This window comes from Elephantulus edwardii, unplaced genomic scaffold (assembly GCF_000299155.1).
Source record: "Elephantulus edwardii isolate Elephantulus edwardi_28Jun2011 unplaced genomic scaffold, EleEdw1.0 scaffold00059, whole genome shotgun sequence".
Classification (NCBI taxonomy): domain Eukaryota; kingdom Metazoa; phylum Chordata; class Mammalia; order Macroscelidea; family Macroscelididae; genus Elephantulus; species Elephantulus edwardii.
Genome location: NW_006399809.1, coordinates 15,657,551 through 15,672,866, shown reverse-complemented (window position 1 = coordinate 15,672,866; position 15,316 = coordinate 15,657,551). Strand labels below are relative to the sequence as shown.

Sequence of the window (15,316 nt, the reverse complement as noted above, 5' to 3'; positions counted from 1 at the left end):
CAATGATTCTGAGCTTCATCTGACATACTTCAGGCATGTTTCAAGGAGGGACCAGTTCTTAGAGAGGGACAGAAGGACATCATGCTTTGGAGGGTGGAGGGGCAGTGCAAAAGAGGAAGACCCTTGATGAGATGGATTGATTCAGTGACTGGAGTTATGGGGGTAGGTGAGTCAGAGACGATAAGGCTGGCACATAACAGAGAAGGGTTCAGAGCTGTTGTATATTGTGTCGGTATAAGTTGCTAGTGAATAGAGGGCACTTAAAAACAACATTAATCCACCAGATGCTCTGCTGGAGAAGGAGGGGACAACCTCCTCCTGTACCAGTCAGATCTGATTTGAGGGTACATACAAAAATAATACAATAAAAATGAAAACAAAACAAAACAAACCAACAACATTAAATTACCATTTACACATGAAATCCTTTTTCTGCATCAGATTAAGCTGTAGATATATTCAAGGTCATTTACAGTGTACTTTTAAATAATTCTAAAAACAATGCATTCTAACTACCAAAATGACAGAAAAAGAAAAGTAATTCTTACTAACCAAGCAGAAAAAAGCAAACATTTTATTTCTCATTAGCCTAAATTCTGATTCCACCTACACTAGTTAGTACATGCAGTTTTGTACTTATTACAATCTTTTTTAAAATTGTGATTTTAATAAAGTTTATAGAAAAGTTGGGTTTTCATTCATTCATTGATGCCTATTTTCCTCCTTATCCCCCCATTCCGTTCACTTAAAAAAAAATATTCATTGTTGCATAATTTCTTTCTTCTCCATCCATACCTCCCCTAGTCCACTTTGCTATGCACCTCTTATTCGGGACTATTGTCATACAAACAATTCCTTTTTAAACAGTTCTTAATCTGTTCCAATGCAGTGTTCATTATTTATCACCACTTTTCTTAGTTTCCCCCTAATCCCCATGTCAGTTCCATTTTTAACAGTGGTGTTATGCAGTATTTGCCCTTTTGTGACTGAGATATTTCACTCAGCATAATGTCCTCAAGGGTCACCCATGTGTAATATTTTATGAGTTTCTTGTTCTTCAGTGCTGAATAGTATTCCTTTGTGTGACTATACCACAGTTTTTCTATCTATTCATTTGCCACTGGGCACTTGGGTTGCTTCCATCTCTTTGCTACTTTGAGTAAAGTAGCTATAAACATGGGTGTGCATGTATCTGTCTGGATGGCAGCGCTGGTTTCTTTAGGGTATATTCCTAGTAGTGGAATTGCTGGGTCAAATGGTATTTCATTTCCAACTTTTGCCACCTTCCATAGTGGTTGCACTATTTTACACTCCCACTAGCAGTTTAGACATCTGCTGAAAAATAGTGGACCACCTGGGTTTAGACTAGTTTACAAAGGCTTTATTTAGGTTTATTAAAAATGTGATGTTAAAGATAATTTCTTATTTCTGTCATATCACTAGTAAGATAAGAGCAAAATCAGCACAAGTTAACAGTGTTTTCACAGCATGTGCACAAAACATCTGTGAGGAGGAAATGATGGATCACTTTAGTGTTAGCTCAGAAGTATGGAGAGACAACACAGCACCGCAGAGCAAGCTTTTCTACTAGATTATACCAGGTAATTTCTGTCTAGGTTTGTAATCTGGGTATGTTATCACCAATACTAAGGTATCTCATGAGAATTATGAACTATTACAAAAAATTCCCTAGACTGTTTTTGCCGATAAAATAATCTAAGTCTGAAGGGAGCCCTGGTGGCCTAGTGACAAGAAGCTGCACTGCAATCCCAGAAGTGTGCTGTTCCAATCCACCAGATGCTCTGCTAGAGAAGGAGGGACAATCTCCTCCTGTACCAGTCAGATCCAATTTGAAGGTACACACACACACACACACACACACACTCTCTCTCTCTCTCTCTCTCTCTAAGTCCGTTAACTCCTATACTGTTTAGAGATTAAGAGGCAAAAGTAGAAAGCTGGGGGTGGGGGGTGGGGGAAAAGCTGCAGTGTATCTTAAAGACTAGAAAATTAAAATGGGATGGTAGAAGAAAATGAAGTAAAAATATTCATTAACTTATTATTTGCTAAATAAATCTTTTCCAAGTATCTAATTTGTGCCAAACATGCTTGCTAGTTGCTAGGGATATGATGATGAGCAACACACTGTTTTCCTGTTCACATTTAGGGACAAATGTTCTTTTGGAATATCACTTTTCTAGCATTTCATACATCTATCAGTAACTCATCTACTGACAACTAACTTCTCACCTCACATTAACAGACATGTATAGTAACCAGCATGGTTCAGTAAGTAAAGTATCACAAGCTAAAAGCAACAGAGGATGCCTGATCCTTACTATATTGTTACCAAGAAAACTAAGCATTTGACTTTTGTGTATCCGTGCTGGGTAAGAGGTCTTCTCAGGAGCAAATCAGATCCTCAAGTTTTAGGGAAGTACCATGAACATTTTTCCAAGGGTACTGGATATTCTAAATCATTGGTACCTCTAAATCATTGCTTCTGCATAACATATAACCATTCAGATCCTAAGGATCTATTTGCTTGTGGGTAGACCTCTTAGACAGCACAGGTACACTACAGTAAAATGCTTAGTTTTCTTGGTAACAATACAGTCAGGAGCTTGTATCCTCCATTGCTTTTAGCTTGTGATACTCGAGCCATGCTGATTATTATACATCATCTGTTAATGTGAGGCAAGAAAAGAAGTTAGTTGTCAGCAGATGAGTTTACTAACTGATAGATGTATAAAGTGCTGGAAAAACAATATTCTAAAACAGCAATAATACATAAACAACAAATACAACATCTTTCTCTCTAGGAAACACTGGTGCATTTCAACTGCACAGCCTCTGGGTTAGCATCACAGCTCCCTGCATACTATGCCACCAAAACTCCCTTCATTACCTTACTGGACCTGTCCACTGTTTAGATGGACACTGAGTCACAGTGATCAGTTGTGTTCCAAGTCTGAAGGGTGACTAAGGTTCATGGTCTCAAGGATTCCAGCAGTCTCTATCAGACCAGTAAACTTTGACTTTTTATACAACCATTCATTTTCAAATAAATAAACAGGGAATCATCAAGAAGCAGTACAGTGAAATAACAGTGATGAAAACAGTAGATGACACAGCAGCTACGTTCTCCCAGAGAATACATGATGCAGTGATAAAAAAATGCAAAAATCCCATTACAGTTGCCCTCGACTATATAACACTATCACTCACACAATATACATATAATGGCATAGGTATGTCCCTGAGACTTGAAGATTTAGGCATTTCAATCAAATGCACATTTCTTTAGACTGTAACCTAAGAAACAGAATACAATGATACTATAAGAACTATGTTAAAGAATATCAGAACACAAACAGCATCATGCAAGAGTGAGCTCTTCATTATTTGTATGACTTCAATTACTTCTTCATATCCCTTCTGTAAGTTTTCCTGACCAAAAATATATCCGAGTGGTTGTATATAAAATAATGGTACTTCAGGTTTGAAGGGTAAATTATTTTGAGCTGTCCAAAGACCTTTTTTGTTTGACTATAATATCATTTACACATGGTAAGGCTGAAATATGCAATGTTGGAAAATGAACAAAGAGTTACTGTCAAGGATTAGAATTTGCTAGATTACTAGAGCCCAATCTAAATTAATACTGATAACTAAGAGAAAAAAAAGTATTTTGACTGATTCTTCACTTATTTTACTGGCACAGCCAACACAACTCCTAATCATTACTCCACTTTCAAATTGATTGTTGTCATTTACCATCAAGTTCGAATCACCTCAGAGCTGACCCTCCAAGGGTTTTCAGAGGCAGTAAATTGCACAGGAGGAGACCGACACTCTTTCTCTTGAAGAGCAGTTGTTAGATTCAAACTATGTGTTTTTTTGCATGTTTAAAAATGTGGATTTCAGTTATTCTATTATATTCATGCTATTGCGACTATTATTGTTGTTGACTGCCTTCGAGTTGGGCATGACTCACAGTGGCCATATGAACAAAAGGACTGAATATGACATTAAATTATCTTATAGTGACTTGTCTCTCATTGCTTTTGTTCAGACATTCCTCTAGGTCGTATAGCCCTGGTGTACAAGTTGCCGTACAGCGGTCACTTGTGGTTGTTGTGAGGTTGATCACTGTGACACTGATGTGTAAAATGCGTTAATGGCTGGTTACCCAATGTGGACAGAGAGTGGGGTGGAGCCCCCTGATTAAAACAAGCTTGGAAGGAGGAGTGGCTTCCACTTCCATAATAGCTTGCCTCCAGAAACCCTATGAACCTGGAGAGAGGATGAGAGACACCCAAGTGTTGAGGACTCTCCTTCATAGGGTCGCTATGAGTCGTCTGTGACTCGACGACACTTAACAACAACAATCTTGTACAAGTAATACGGAAGAGATCCATATTATTCCCATTTCAAAAAAGGTGATCTGACACAGTGTGGAAATTATCGAATAACATTACTAATATTACACACAAGCAAAATCATGCTTCAGATTATCCAAGAAACTCAAAATGACATGGACTGACACAATAAATAGGGTAATGAGGGTAGGTGTGTTAGAGACAGTGAGACTGGCTCAGGATAGAGCAGGGTTCAGGGCTGTTGTACACAGGGTTGTTATGAGTCATAGTCGATTCAATGGCACATAACAACAACATGAAGTATCTTGCAGATAAGTAAGACAGGACAGAATGTAGCATCTTTAGGACACTGTCAACAAATTTCTAAGGAGGGGTAATCTCCTCCTGTACCAGTCAGATCCGATTTGATGGTACATACACACAAAATAATAAAATTTTTTTAAAACCCAGAAATTATTATTTTACAAAAAGCAAATAATATTCTGTTATGATAATTATATTAATATTGTTATTCTTAAAAGCAACTACAAAATAATTTGAAAAATTCACAAGATAAAAACAGCATAATTCATACATTAATCAAAGATTTTTTAAAAAGTGTTTGATTTTATCTTTGTGGTTCATTTCCATAAGTTATAATTGCCTTAATGAACCTAATAACTGTTGCTGTTGCTCTAAGATGCCACTTAGTAAGGCCCAACTCATGGCAGACGCTGCAGTGAATTTTCAGAGGCTATAAATCACACAGGAGACTACCCATCTTTCTCAAACTACCTGACTTTGGATTCACACTGCCTGACTTTAGATTGGTGATGACACAATCCCTTGCCCACCAGGCCATCAGAGGTCCCTAGTAATTATTAGGACTACTAATATTTTCCTAGCTATGTTTACCTAGTATTATGGTTAATATTATCTAAGTCTTTCTTGCTGTTGCCTTATACCATCGAGTTAGAATAGACTCATAGCTGACTCTCCAGGAGATTTTCACAGGCAGTCAATCACTTGGGAGGGGAATGCCCTTCTTTCTCTCACAAGGCAGTTGATGGATTCTAATCAAGTACCATTATACAGATGGTACATCTTGCTTGATGAAAGTGAGGATGATTTAATGTGCCTGTTGCAGAAGTTCAAAGACTACAGCCTTCAATATGGATTTCACCTCAACCTCAAGATGACAAAAATTGTCACCACTGGGCCAAAAAGCAACATCATGATAGATGCAGAAAAGATTGAAACAGTCAATGATTTCATCTTACTTGGATCCACAACAGCCGCAGTTAAGAAATCAAAAGACACATCGCACAGGGAAAATCTACTGCCAGGGACTTCTCCAAAGTACTAAAGAGTAAGGATGTCTGTTTTAATGATGCCTGGTCCAAGCCATGGTCTTTTTTATTATTTGCTATGCATCTGAAAGTCAGACAGTTACTAAGGATGACAGAATTGATGCCTCTGAGCTGTGGTGTTGGAAAAGGTTACAGAACAACCCATGAATTGCCTAAAGAGCACACAAGTCTCTCTTGGAGAAGGTGCAACAAGGATACTCTTTAGAAGCATGGATGGGGAAGTTTCATCTCACGTACTTTGGGCATGCTGTTCTTGGAGAAGGAAGATAGACTGATACGACTGTAACAATGGGCTCAAGTATTTCACAGATGGTGGGGATGGGACAAGATAAGGACAAGGTTCAGATCTGTTGTTCATAGGGTCACTATGAGTCACAGTCAACTCTAAAAGCGAATGCAACCAGGGTGCTCCTCAGAGGCAAGGGTGTTAGAACTCTATCTCACACACTTTAGGGCATGTTGCCAGAAGGGGACAGTGCTGGGGAAAGGGCATCATGCTGGGAAAGGTGGGGGGGTCAGAAAAAGAGAGGACCCCCAACAAGATGGAATGAAAGTATCTGTCACAATAGGCTGGAGCAAATCAGAGTCCTTGAGGATGGTGCAGGACAGGGTGAGGCTCAGACCTGTGGTTCACAGGCTGACTATGAGATGTAGTCAGCTTGATGGTGCTGAATGACAATGCTATCCTAATTATGTTTAAGGGAGGAAGACTGTCAACAAAATAGATTGCGAGTGACTGTAAGGATGATAGCACAGGATGGGGCAAAGTTCCTAGCTGTTGTTCACAGGGTCACTATAAATCACAGTGGATGCAATGGCAACTAACAACAACCACGACATGTTCACGGTTACATTTTTCTAAAAGTAACACACATAAAAATTCATTTCAATCACGTCCAAATTTTGGTCAGAAGCTTTAAAGGAAATACTCTCAGTTTCCTAGTGTTCCTATTTGGTACTAGCAAGGTCCTCACTAGTGCAATAGTACAAAAGAGCAGACAAAATCAGGCTGGACATAATGTTGTTGTTGTTGTTAGGTGCCATCAAATCAAACAGCAATACTTTAAAAGTTACCTATTCAAGCTGGTACATTTACATACAAACACACACCAGTGACTATATACTTTAGATGGAATATCATGCAATCCTCATTTTTAGTAGCAGACATCTCACCCTGTATGTCAATTTTCTGGCCTACTGCCACATTAAGGACATGTGGGACAAATTCTTTCCTTCACTTATGAGATACTTGTTAATTATAAGGCATTGTATTAAACATCCTTAGGGATACATATCTTACCCGCAAAGTGAAAATTCACTAGCATGGACTGTAGTAGAGGAATCCAAGTAATTAGTGCATTGCCTAGGTGTCCAGATAAAAGTCAAAGAGGACTCAGTTCTCCTTAGAGATCATTTACTAAGGTCAAAGGAAGAACAACCAACTGAATTAGAGTTTGAGGGAGAAGGAAGATTTGGCTAAATTAAGATTCAAGAGAAGAAAACAAGGGACTGAACCACAGGTTTAATGTGGGGGAAATATGAATAGCTCCTTGTTTAAAACACAGAGTAGGGCTTCTATGAAGATGGTGCCAAAAACTAAGAAGGAAGCCCCTGCCCCTCCCAAAACTGAAGCCAAAGCAAAGGCATTAAAGGCCAAGAAGGCAGTCCTGAAGGGCGTCCACAGCCAAAAAAAAAAAAGGAGAAAAGGAGATCCGCACACGTCACCCACCTTCCGGCGGCCCAAGATGCTGAGACTCCGAAGGCAGCCCAGATACCCCCGGAAGAGCGCCCCCAGGAGAAACAAACTTGACCACTATGCCATCATCAAATTTCCCCTGACCACTGAGTCAGCTATGAAGAAGATAGAAGATAACAACACACTTGTGTTCATTGTGGATGTCAAGGCCAACAAGCACCAAATTAAACAAGCTGTAAAGAAGCTCTATGACATTGATGTGGCTAAGGTAAACACTTTGATTAGGCCTGAGGGAGAGAAGAAGGCCTATGTTCGACTTGCTCCTGATTATGATGCTTTGGATGTTACCACCAAATTGGGATCATCTAAACTGAGTCCAGCGGGCTAATTCTAAATATAAATTTTTCTCACTAAAAAAAAACCCAACAAAAACCAAACACAGAGTAGGAATATGTGTGTAAAAACTTAGAAGGCAAGATATAAAGCCAGATTATAAAACTTTAAAAGTAACATCCTAAAATAAATAAATAAATAAATAAATAAAAGTAACATCCTAGAGAGACATATAAAGCAGTATAACCAGTTTTAAAAAATCAAACTTATGGTAAAAATTGCCCAAATTAAAGCATGACAGAAAAGGAAACAAAACAAATCTTTTGGCTTCTTTCCCTTCAATAATTAATTATTCCCTAAACAATTAATTATGGGCTGACTATATTGTTACTTGCTGCTAAAAGAGATAGATGCTAGATAGTGGGCACTGGTATCTGGGCAACAACAAATGATAGAAAGGGTACCATTACATTGTTTCCTTGGTAGAGAATTTCTGTGGTTGCTGGCTGCTGTTCCAAACTCAAGTGACCTCATGTGGGGGGGCTCACTCACTCACTGCCAGAGGAGTTAAAAATCAACTCATAGTTGACTTTCCAGTGGGTTTTCGGAGGCTGTAAATCACAAGGGAGGAGACTGCCTGTCTTTTTCCCATGGAGCAGGAGGTGTATTCAGACAGCCTGTACGGAGCTGACAGCACAGCTCCTCACACAGTAGGCTACCAGAGCTTCCATGTGACAGAAGACAACTGCCCAAGAGGGTTTTCTAAGCTGTAATCTTTATTGGAGCAAATCACGAGCTGTCTTTCTCCCATGGAGTCAATGGGAGGTTTGAATCATCAACCTTTTGCTTAGCAGCCAGGAAATTCCCACCCACCTGTACTTGTTCTAGGGAGGCAGCCTGTGCCAAGTTGCACTGCTAACTTAAATGCTCTGAGTCTCAGGTGGCTCAAATTCACCAGCAGCTCTGAGGGGAAACCATGAGCAATCTCCGCCAGCTGCAATTTATACCCTTGGAAGTCCAATGGAGGGTTGTATAGTCAGAACTGACTCAATGGCAATGAGTTCTGAGTTCTATTCATTTTAAACTAAGCAAATGAAAGCAAGAAAATAAGTTTTATAGACTGGTTTCATTCTATATCCTTGAGCAGTATGTTCAATCCCAATGAGTCACATGGTAACCAAACAATGGATGCAAAGAACACATCTATGAATTGTTATGTGCTGGTGAATGCATGGAAGAAGACTGCCCATCATTCTTCCTGGGAGCTGCTGGCAGACCTATAAAAATGGCAATTTCATATGCTTCAATCTAACAGCAATAACTGATGACTTGACAGTGCTTTGAATCAGCATTTACCTAATCATGCTCTGGGTAAAGAAAGCTAAGACAAAAAAGAAATATATTAAATGTGCCACAAAGCTATTTGGTTGCTAAATCATGTTCTGGTTATAAGACCATACCAAATTGTGACAGACTAGGAAGAAGGACTGCCCATCCACTTTTGAAATAACAGGGCTGCAAAACCCCTATGAAATATAGAGGCCACTTAGAGCAGACTAGCAGATATGAGACTGGCTCAGGAAAGGGCAGGGTTCAGAACTATTGTACATAGGGTTGCTATAGGTCACAGGCAACTGAATGGCACATGACAATAATAACAACCAGAAAAGGAGAGAAAAAATAAATGAGGTGAGGGAGGGGAAGATAAAGGATGAAAACAGAAAGAAAGAAAGAAAAAGAAGAACGATGTAAAGAAACCACCTAAGATCTTACAGTTCTCTTTTAAAAGAGGGGAATATTATGATTAAGAGCTTTGTGTTTAGAATATAGAGAATGGATCATTTCCTTTACCTGTACAAAGAAATACGCTGCTTAAACGATTAAAATACTCATTAACATAAGACATATAATGCAGTGGTGTCACCTCCCCCAGTGGGTGGGGCTGGTTGCCAAGCCTGTTCCCTGGTGGATGGGGAAGGAGGGCCCCAGGTTGGCTCCACATGACTCCTAGAGGGTTCCACACAGCTCTTCCTCTGTCTCACTGGACAACATGAAGGTCCTCATCTCTGTCTACTGGTGGATGCTGAGGGTCTTCTCTCATAATGTCAGGAGGTATGGTCTGTACCCCCTTGTAATGCCACTGCATAAACACGTAACACTCAAGGGATTAACATTTATGGAATGCTTACTATGTGCTATTAAAATCTTTACATTAGATGTAAGAATAATGTGAAGCTGGTGGTTTCAAACCCATGTCTTTCACAGTCAAGATGCAAGGGTATCATATATTGACATTAAAGACTGACTTGAGGGGGAGCTCTGGTGGCCTAGTGGCAAGAAGCTGCACTGCAATCTCAGAGGAATGCGGTTCGAATCCACCAGATGCTCTGCCGGAGAAGGAGGCGCAATATCCTCCTGTACCAGTCAGATCTGATTTGACGGTACACGCACACAAAATAATAAAAAATTTAAAAAAAGAAAAAAAAGAGAAAAAAAAAAAGATTGACTTGAGATTTGAAGTCATTTGAAGCTGTTAGGGCCACTAAGCCTATATTTTCCCTTCAATACCCTAGTGTCTATAAATGCAAAGACCTCTACTATCTTCCACTATGTGTTTTTGTTCCAAAGTTAAATTCTTCCCAATTTAATTAAACAAGTTAAAATACTGTAATATAACTTCAGTGTTATTGCTATCAAAGAAAATTTAGCATTAAAAATAGAGTACTGATTTTATATGATGAGAAATACGTAATGTACACTCTATATTCCTATGCCCTCCCCCTTAAAGAGATGAAAGATACACCATTAAACAAATATTGATGGTTTTAGTGTACCTTAAGCACAGTGAAGAAAGAGCTGTATATAGTCTCACGGTTAATCATGTAGTCTGGGATGAAAAAGTGGTGAGTCAACTATTAATAAATGGAACTGGAAATAGTTCAAATACCCACCATTTTCCCAAGCACAGCAGACTCTTGATTAGTCATTTCTTGGTTATCCAATCTTCTGGATTTTCCCAAGTGATGTGACAGCAAAAGAAGGGGGGAAAAAAGATATATGTGACACACATACATTTCAGGCTCTGCATGTATGTTAAGGGCATACTAAGGTGGTTTTGAGTTATTTTGTTATTTACTGCAAGTATCCTTTTTTTTTCTTTCTTAAAAACCTCATCAATGATTTCACTTTAACAGTTTTGGGTTAAATAATTTGTAGAGAGAATTGGAAATCTCCCAGAACAATTTATGTGGGATTAAGAATATATGGAAATTATTTATTACAGAAACATTTTATCAGCTATTTGTTTACATATAAGAATGAAGCTTTGGCGAAAATTGCACTGTCAACGCTAAAATGATGTGTTTGGAACCCAAGAGCTGCTCGGTGAGAAAAGGATGGGCAATTTCTTCCCATGTGATTTAGTGCCTCTGAAACGACTACAGGGTCATATAAGGGCTGGTTCTGACTTGACAGTACAGAATTATAACAATTATTAAATCAATATAAGTGGGGCATAGTAGTAAGAACACTGAAGAGTTTGATATTTAATTTGTGAAGTGATGTGACAGATCTGAGTTGTATTTGAAGCTATCAGAATGTCTAGCACAGAACAGGTATGTGACAGCGTCTCAAGAATCATATTAGGGATCTGAGTGATGCTTATTCACATTTAATTGTTAAATCTTAAAAAAAGTCATTTTTACAATATATTCTGTCACTGCCTTAATTTTCCCCCCTTAGGGAAAATCAGACATTTATTTTTATTTCATGTTATTTACTTCTTGATTTTTTCTAAGAAATTTATTTTTAAAACCAAACATAATTTTTAGAAGCCAATTTATTTGAAGGGGGGAAGGAAGAAAAGCTTATTTTCTATAAAATTGGGAAATGTCTTATAAAAGTACTTGCCTCCCTTAAGATCTGCTCATAGGTTAATGGAGCGTTGGTGATAGTCTGTAATATACCGGGCTGCGATCCAAAGGTCAGTAGTTCAAATCCATCAACTGCTTTGTGGGTGAAAGATAGGCACTCTCCTCCTATAATGATTTACAGCTGAACAAACCTAATGGTGGGTCACTATGAGTCATAATTGACTTAAGAACAATAAGGGGGTATTTGGTTTTGTTTTTTTTTCTTTTTTTTTGGTAAATTGATGGTCTTATACAGTTGGTAGTATTTTAGGAGTTGCATAAGCATAGCGTTTCCAAATAACACCTATAATTTTTTATATCTGAAAAATAATGTGGTATCTGAAGAGGGATCATATCTATTTGTACTCTGTCTGCCTCATAAACACTTGATCACCATCCCCAAAATGAAATTCAGTGGAAGATAACCTAAATGCTGCTTGCAAGTTTGCTGCTTTTTTCATAGAAAGCAAAATATGCAATAAATGCACTTAGCTTTTCTTTGATGTTAATTAAATATGGAAGGAAACTAGATTGCTCCGATGCTACTAAAGAAAACCATTTTATTAGTCTGAAAAAGAGGAAGAATAATGTGGAAAAGTACAGAAGAGTTTATAAAAATATCACCTAATCTGTGAAACATTTCAAAAGCCGAAGGGAAAACAGAAGTCAAGCAGAGATGAAGATATTTTATATCTGGGAATCTAACCTCTTTTGTTGCACACGTCTACCTGACTCTACCCTACCCCCATTTCCTTTATGGAGCATTAATTTTTAGGTTTTTGGAGTTTTTTAAAACCAGTTTTGATAGGTTTAATAATATTAATGCTCACCCTTTTTTTTCTTATTGTATTTAAATAAGACACAAACCCAGGTTATTAGAATTTGTTAAGTTCATGAATGTAAATGTCAACTAGAGGCTTTTTTATCCTTCTCAATTCTTTGATATTATGACAAAAATTTGTGTTTAAATAAAATTTAAAATAAAGTGACAATGGAATGCTTCCACAAAATCCATTTCAAGGTCTATATCATTATGAAATATAAAGGCTAAGACATAAATGTCAGCATTCTGGCACAATTCTAGGGAAGACATTGAAAATTAGGGCAGGGTTATTTTTAAACCAATAGGCTTGTAAACAAATACTTGGTATATAAAGTTCTGGCTTACTCTGCCAAGAGTCATCTGGTGGAGATTCTTCAAGAGAAAAGTTGTTGGAAAAAAAACACATCAAACATAGATGTGTTCAAAATAGAAATTACTACCCTTATGGTATAAATTTTCTTCAAAGGAAGTTTTAAGTCTTCGGAATCAGTAAATGAAGATTACTTCCACATCTTTGAAACTGGAAAACAATTACTAGATATGCTTTCGGATAAAATTAAGGTCTTGTAACAGTGTTCATTACAAGGAATATGTGGGACAAGGCTAAAGATGAAGCAGGAGGTAAGAAGAAACTCATTTAAATAGCACAACTTTGATAAAACAAAGTTTTGGCTATCATTTTATTTAATTTTTAGATAAATTTATTTTGAAAATAAAGTTTACAAATCAATGAAAATTTATATGTTTACATGAAAAATTTACTTGCTTTAAAATAAGTTTTAAAGTGAATGAATACAAATTAAACGTTCAGAGACTCTATTTTTCTCTCTGAAAGGAGGGGGCAAATTAAAATCATTATGTATCATCTGCTTTAATTATGATATGTAGAGAAATGAGCTACATAAATGGCAACTGCTTACTATATAAAAAAGAAAAAGTAAGCAAAATTATAATCCAGAGTGTCAGTAACAGTGCTAGATTTTTACATTTGTACCTTCCAAGCAACCCTGTACTGATCTCCGGTTTTGTAAGATAATTAGGGGGTGGAGACGGAAAAGTTACACTTCCACGCATGAAAAATCAAACCATAAGGTTCAAGGTTATTTCTGTAAAAGCTGTAAATCTGTCTGGGGTTCCCCCCCTTTTTTTAAAGGCATTTAAATAATTTTCCAAATAAGATTTTAGTATGGCAAAGAGGGGGGGAACCCCAAACAAAACACAACACTGAAAAGTGAAACTTTGTCCACTGTGATCAAAACAAAAATGAAACTTAGTAGCAAAAAGTGGGAGGAGAAGATAGGCAAAGGAAGAAAAACAGATTTGAAAAGGCTAGTCATTTTAAAATAGCAACTGATACCAATTTTCTTAAATAATATAATTTGGCTTCTCAGGTAGAAGTTCATGAATACTTATGAAAACACAGAATTTCTGGAAAACTACAGAATGTATTACTATGTTCTTCCTGTATCCTGACTGAAATATCTATTAGCATCTTTAAATATGACAAAACTAATTTGCACAGAGACTGAAATGATTTTTGGATTGCCCTTTGGGCACTCTGAGTTATTCTGTCCTTGAACAACAGCAAATGTTGTAAACAAAATCCAGAGATGGAGGGCTTGCTACAGACTGCCAATACAAACCAAGCAAACTGCATTAAGAAATGGTTTGCTGCATTATTTAACTTTTCTAATTTGAAGAAAATAAAATTATATAAATGGTGGAGAATTCTCTAAATCTAACTTAATCATAAGCTCCGTTCCAAGCTTTTACTGTAGTGTGCACATTTGAATCTTAATTTTCAAGAGACAATGTGTTGTGAGTCTCAGAAGTAGTAATCTATCTTTTACGAACTCAGAAAATTACTTAGTCTCGTTCCATGATATACTGAGTAAAACCCACATTACTAGTGGTAATAAAGAATTCTTAACCTTGGGCTGCAAAAAGCATTTGGCTATCTGAAAAGTTAACACAGCAACTGAATGAACAAAGTTGATTCTGCACTTTTCCTTCCCTTGGAAAACAGATTCTAAAGTTATTTTCTTAACATGAACCTGTCAAAAAAGAAGCCTTGAAAATTATATCCTACATTTGTAATTCCTAAGACCTAAGACACACAAAAATTTTGTTTATCTTTTGCAAATTAAGAGTTTCACACAATAGCAGATCATTCTATTTTTTTTCTTTCCTAAATTTGTATTTTTAAAGGACTAAAATGTCAACAAAATAGTGAATTTAAAAAGAATCACATAAAGGTAAACACAAGAAACCCATCTGTATACATGAACTGTACATACTTACCCGAGGATATCAGACCAGCGACAGCAGCAAAAGAAAATTCTTCCTGTCTGAGAAGTACTAATATAGCACAAGGTGCAACTGAGGGCGGGACCAAAAGCCTTGACTAAGCCCTATGCAAAATCAGTCTTGTGATGCCTATACACAGTGCTTTATTATGTTCTGTGCTAGACATAGCACCGGCTAGTCAGTAGGCAGTCTGCAGAGACCTAACTGAAATATCTGATGTGTAAGTGATGGCAAATCTGTACTACTGGAGCACTGTGGTCTTGCTTTGCAAAGAAAAACAGGAACCTTAAACTCATAAAAACATTCCTCTCCTCACAGGGCCTCCTAGTTTGCGAGTTTACTTAGGAGCACTTGTGGTATGAATATTATATTTCACAAAAAGAAAAATAAACAATTGTATAACACATAAAAACAAAACTACATGATTCATTTAAGTATGGTCAATGTGTTAGCAGTCTATCAACAGGTAGGAGGATTTAAATGGATTTTTGTATCTTTCATTGTATTTTTTTTTT

At 37.2% G+C, this 15,316-nt stretch overlaps 1 protein-coding gene across 1 annotated transcript in view; it reads right to left on the bottom strand.

Annotated features, from left to right (window-relative positions):
- The window catches only part of NT5C3A (5'-nucleotidase, cytosolic IIIA), an 83,325-nt gene that overhangs the window by 10,163 nt on the left and 57,846 nt on the right, over positions 1-15,316 (bottom strand). The gene's annotated exons all lie outside the window — the stretch shown is intronic.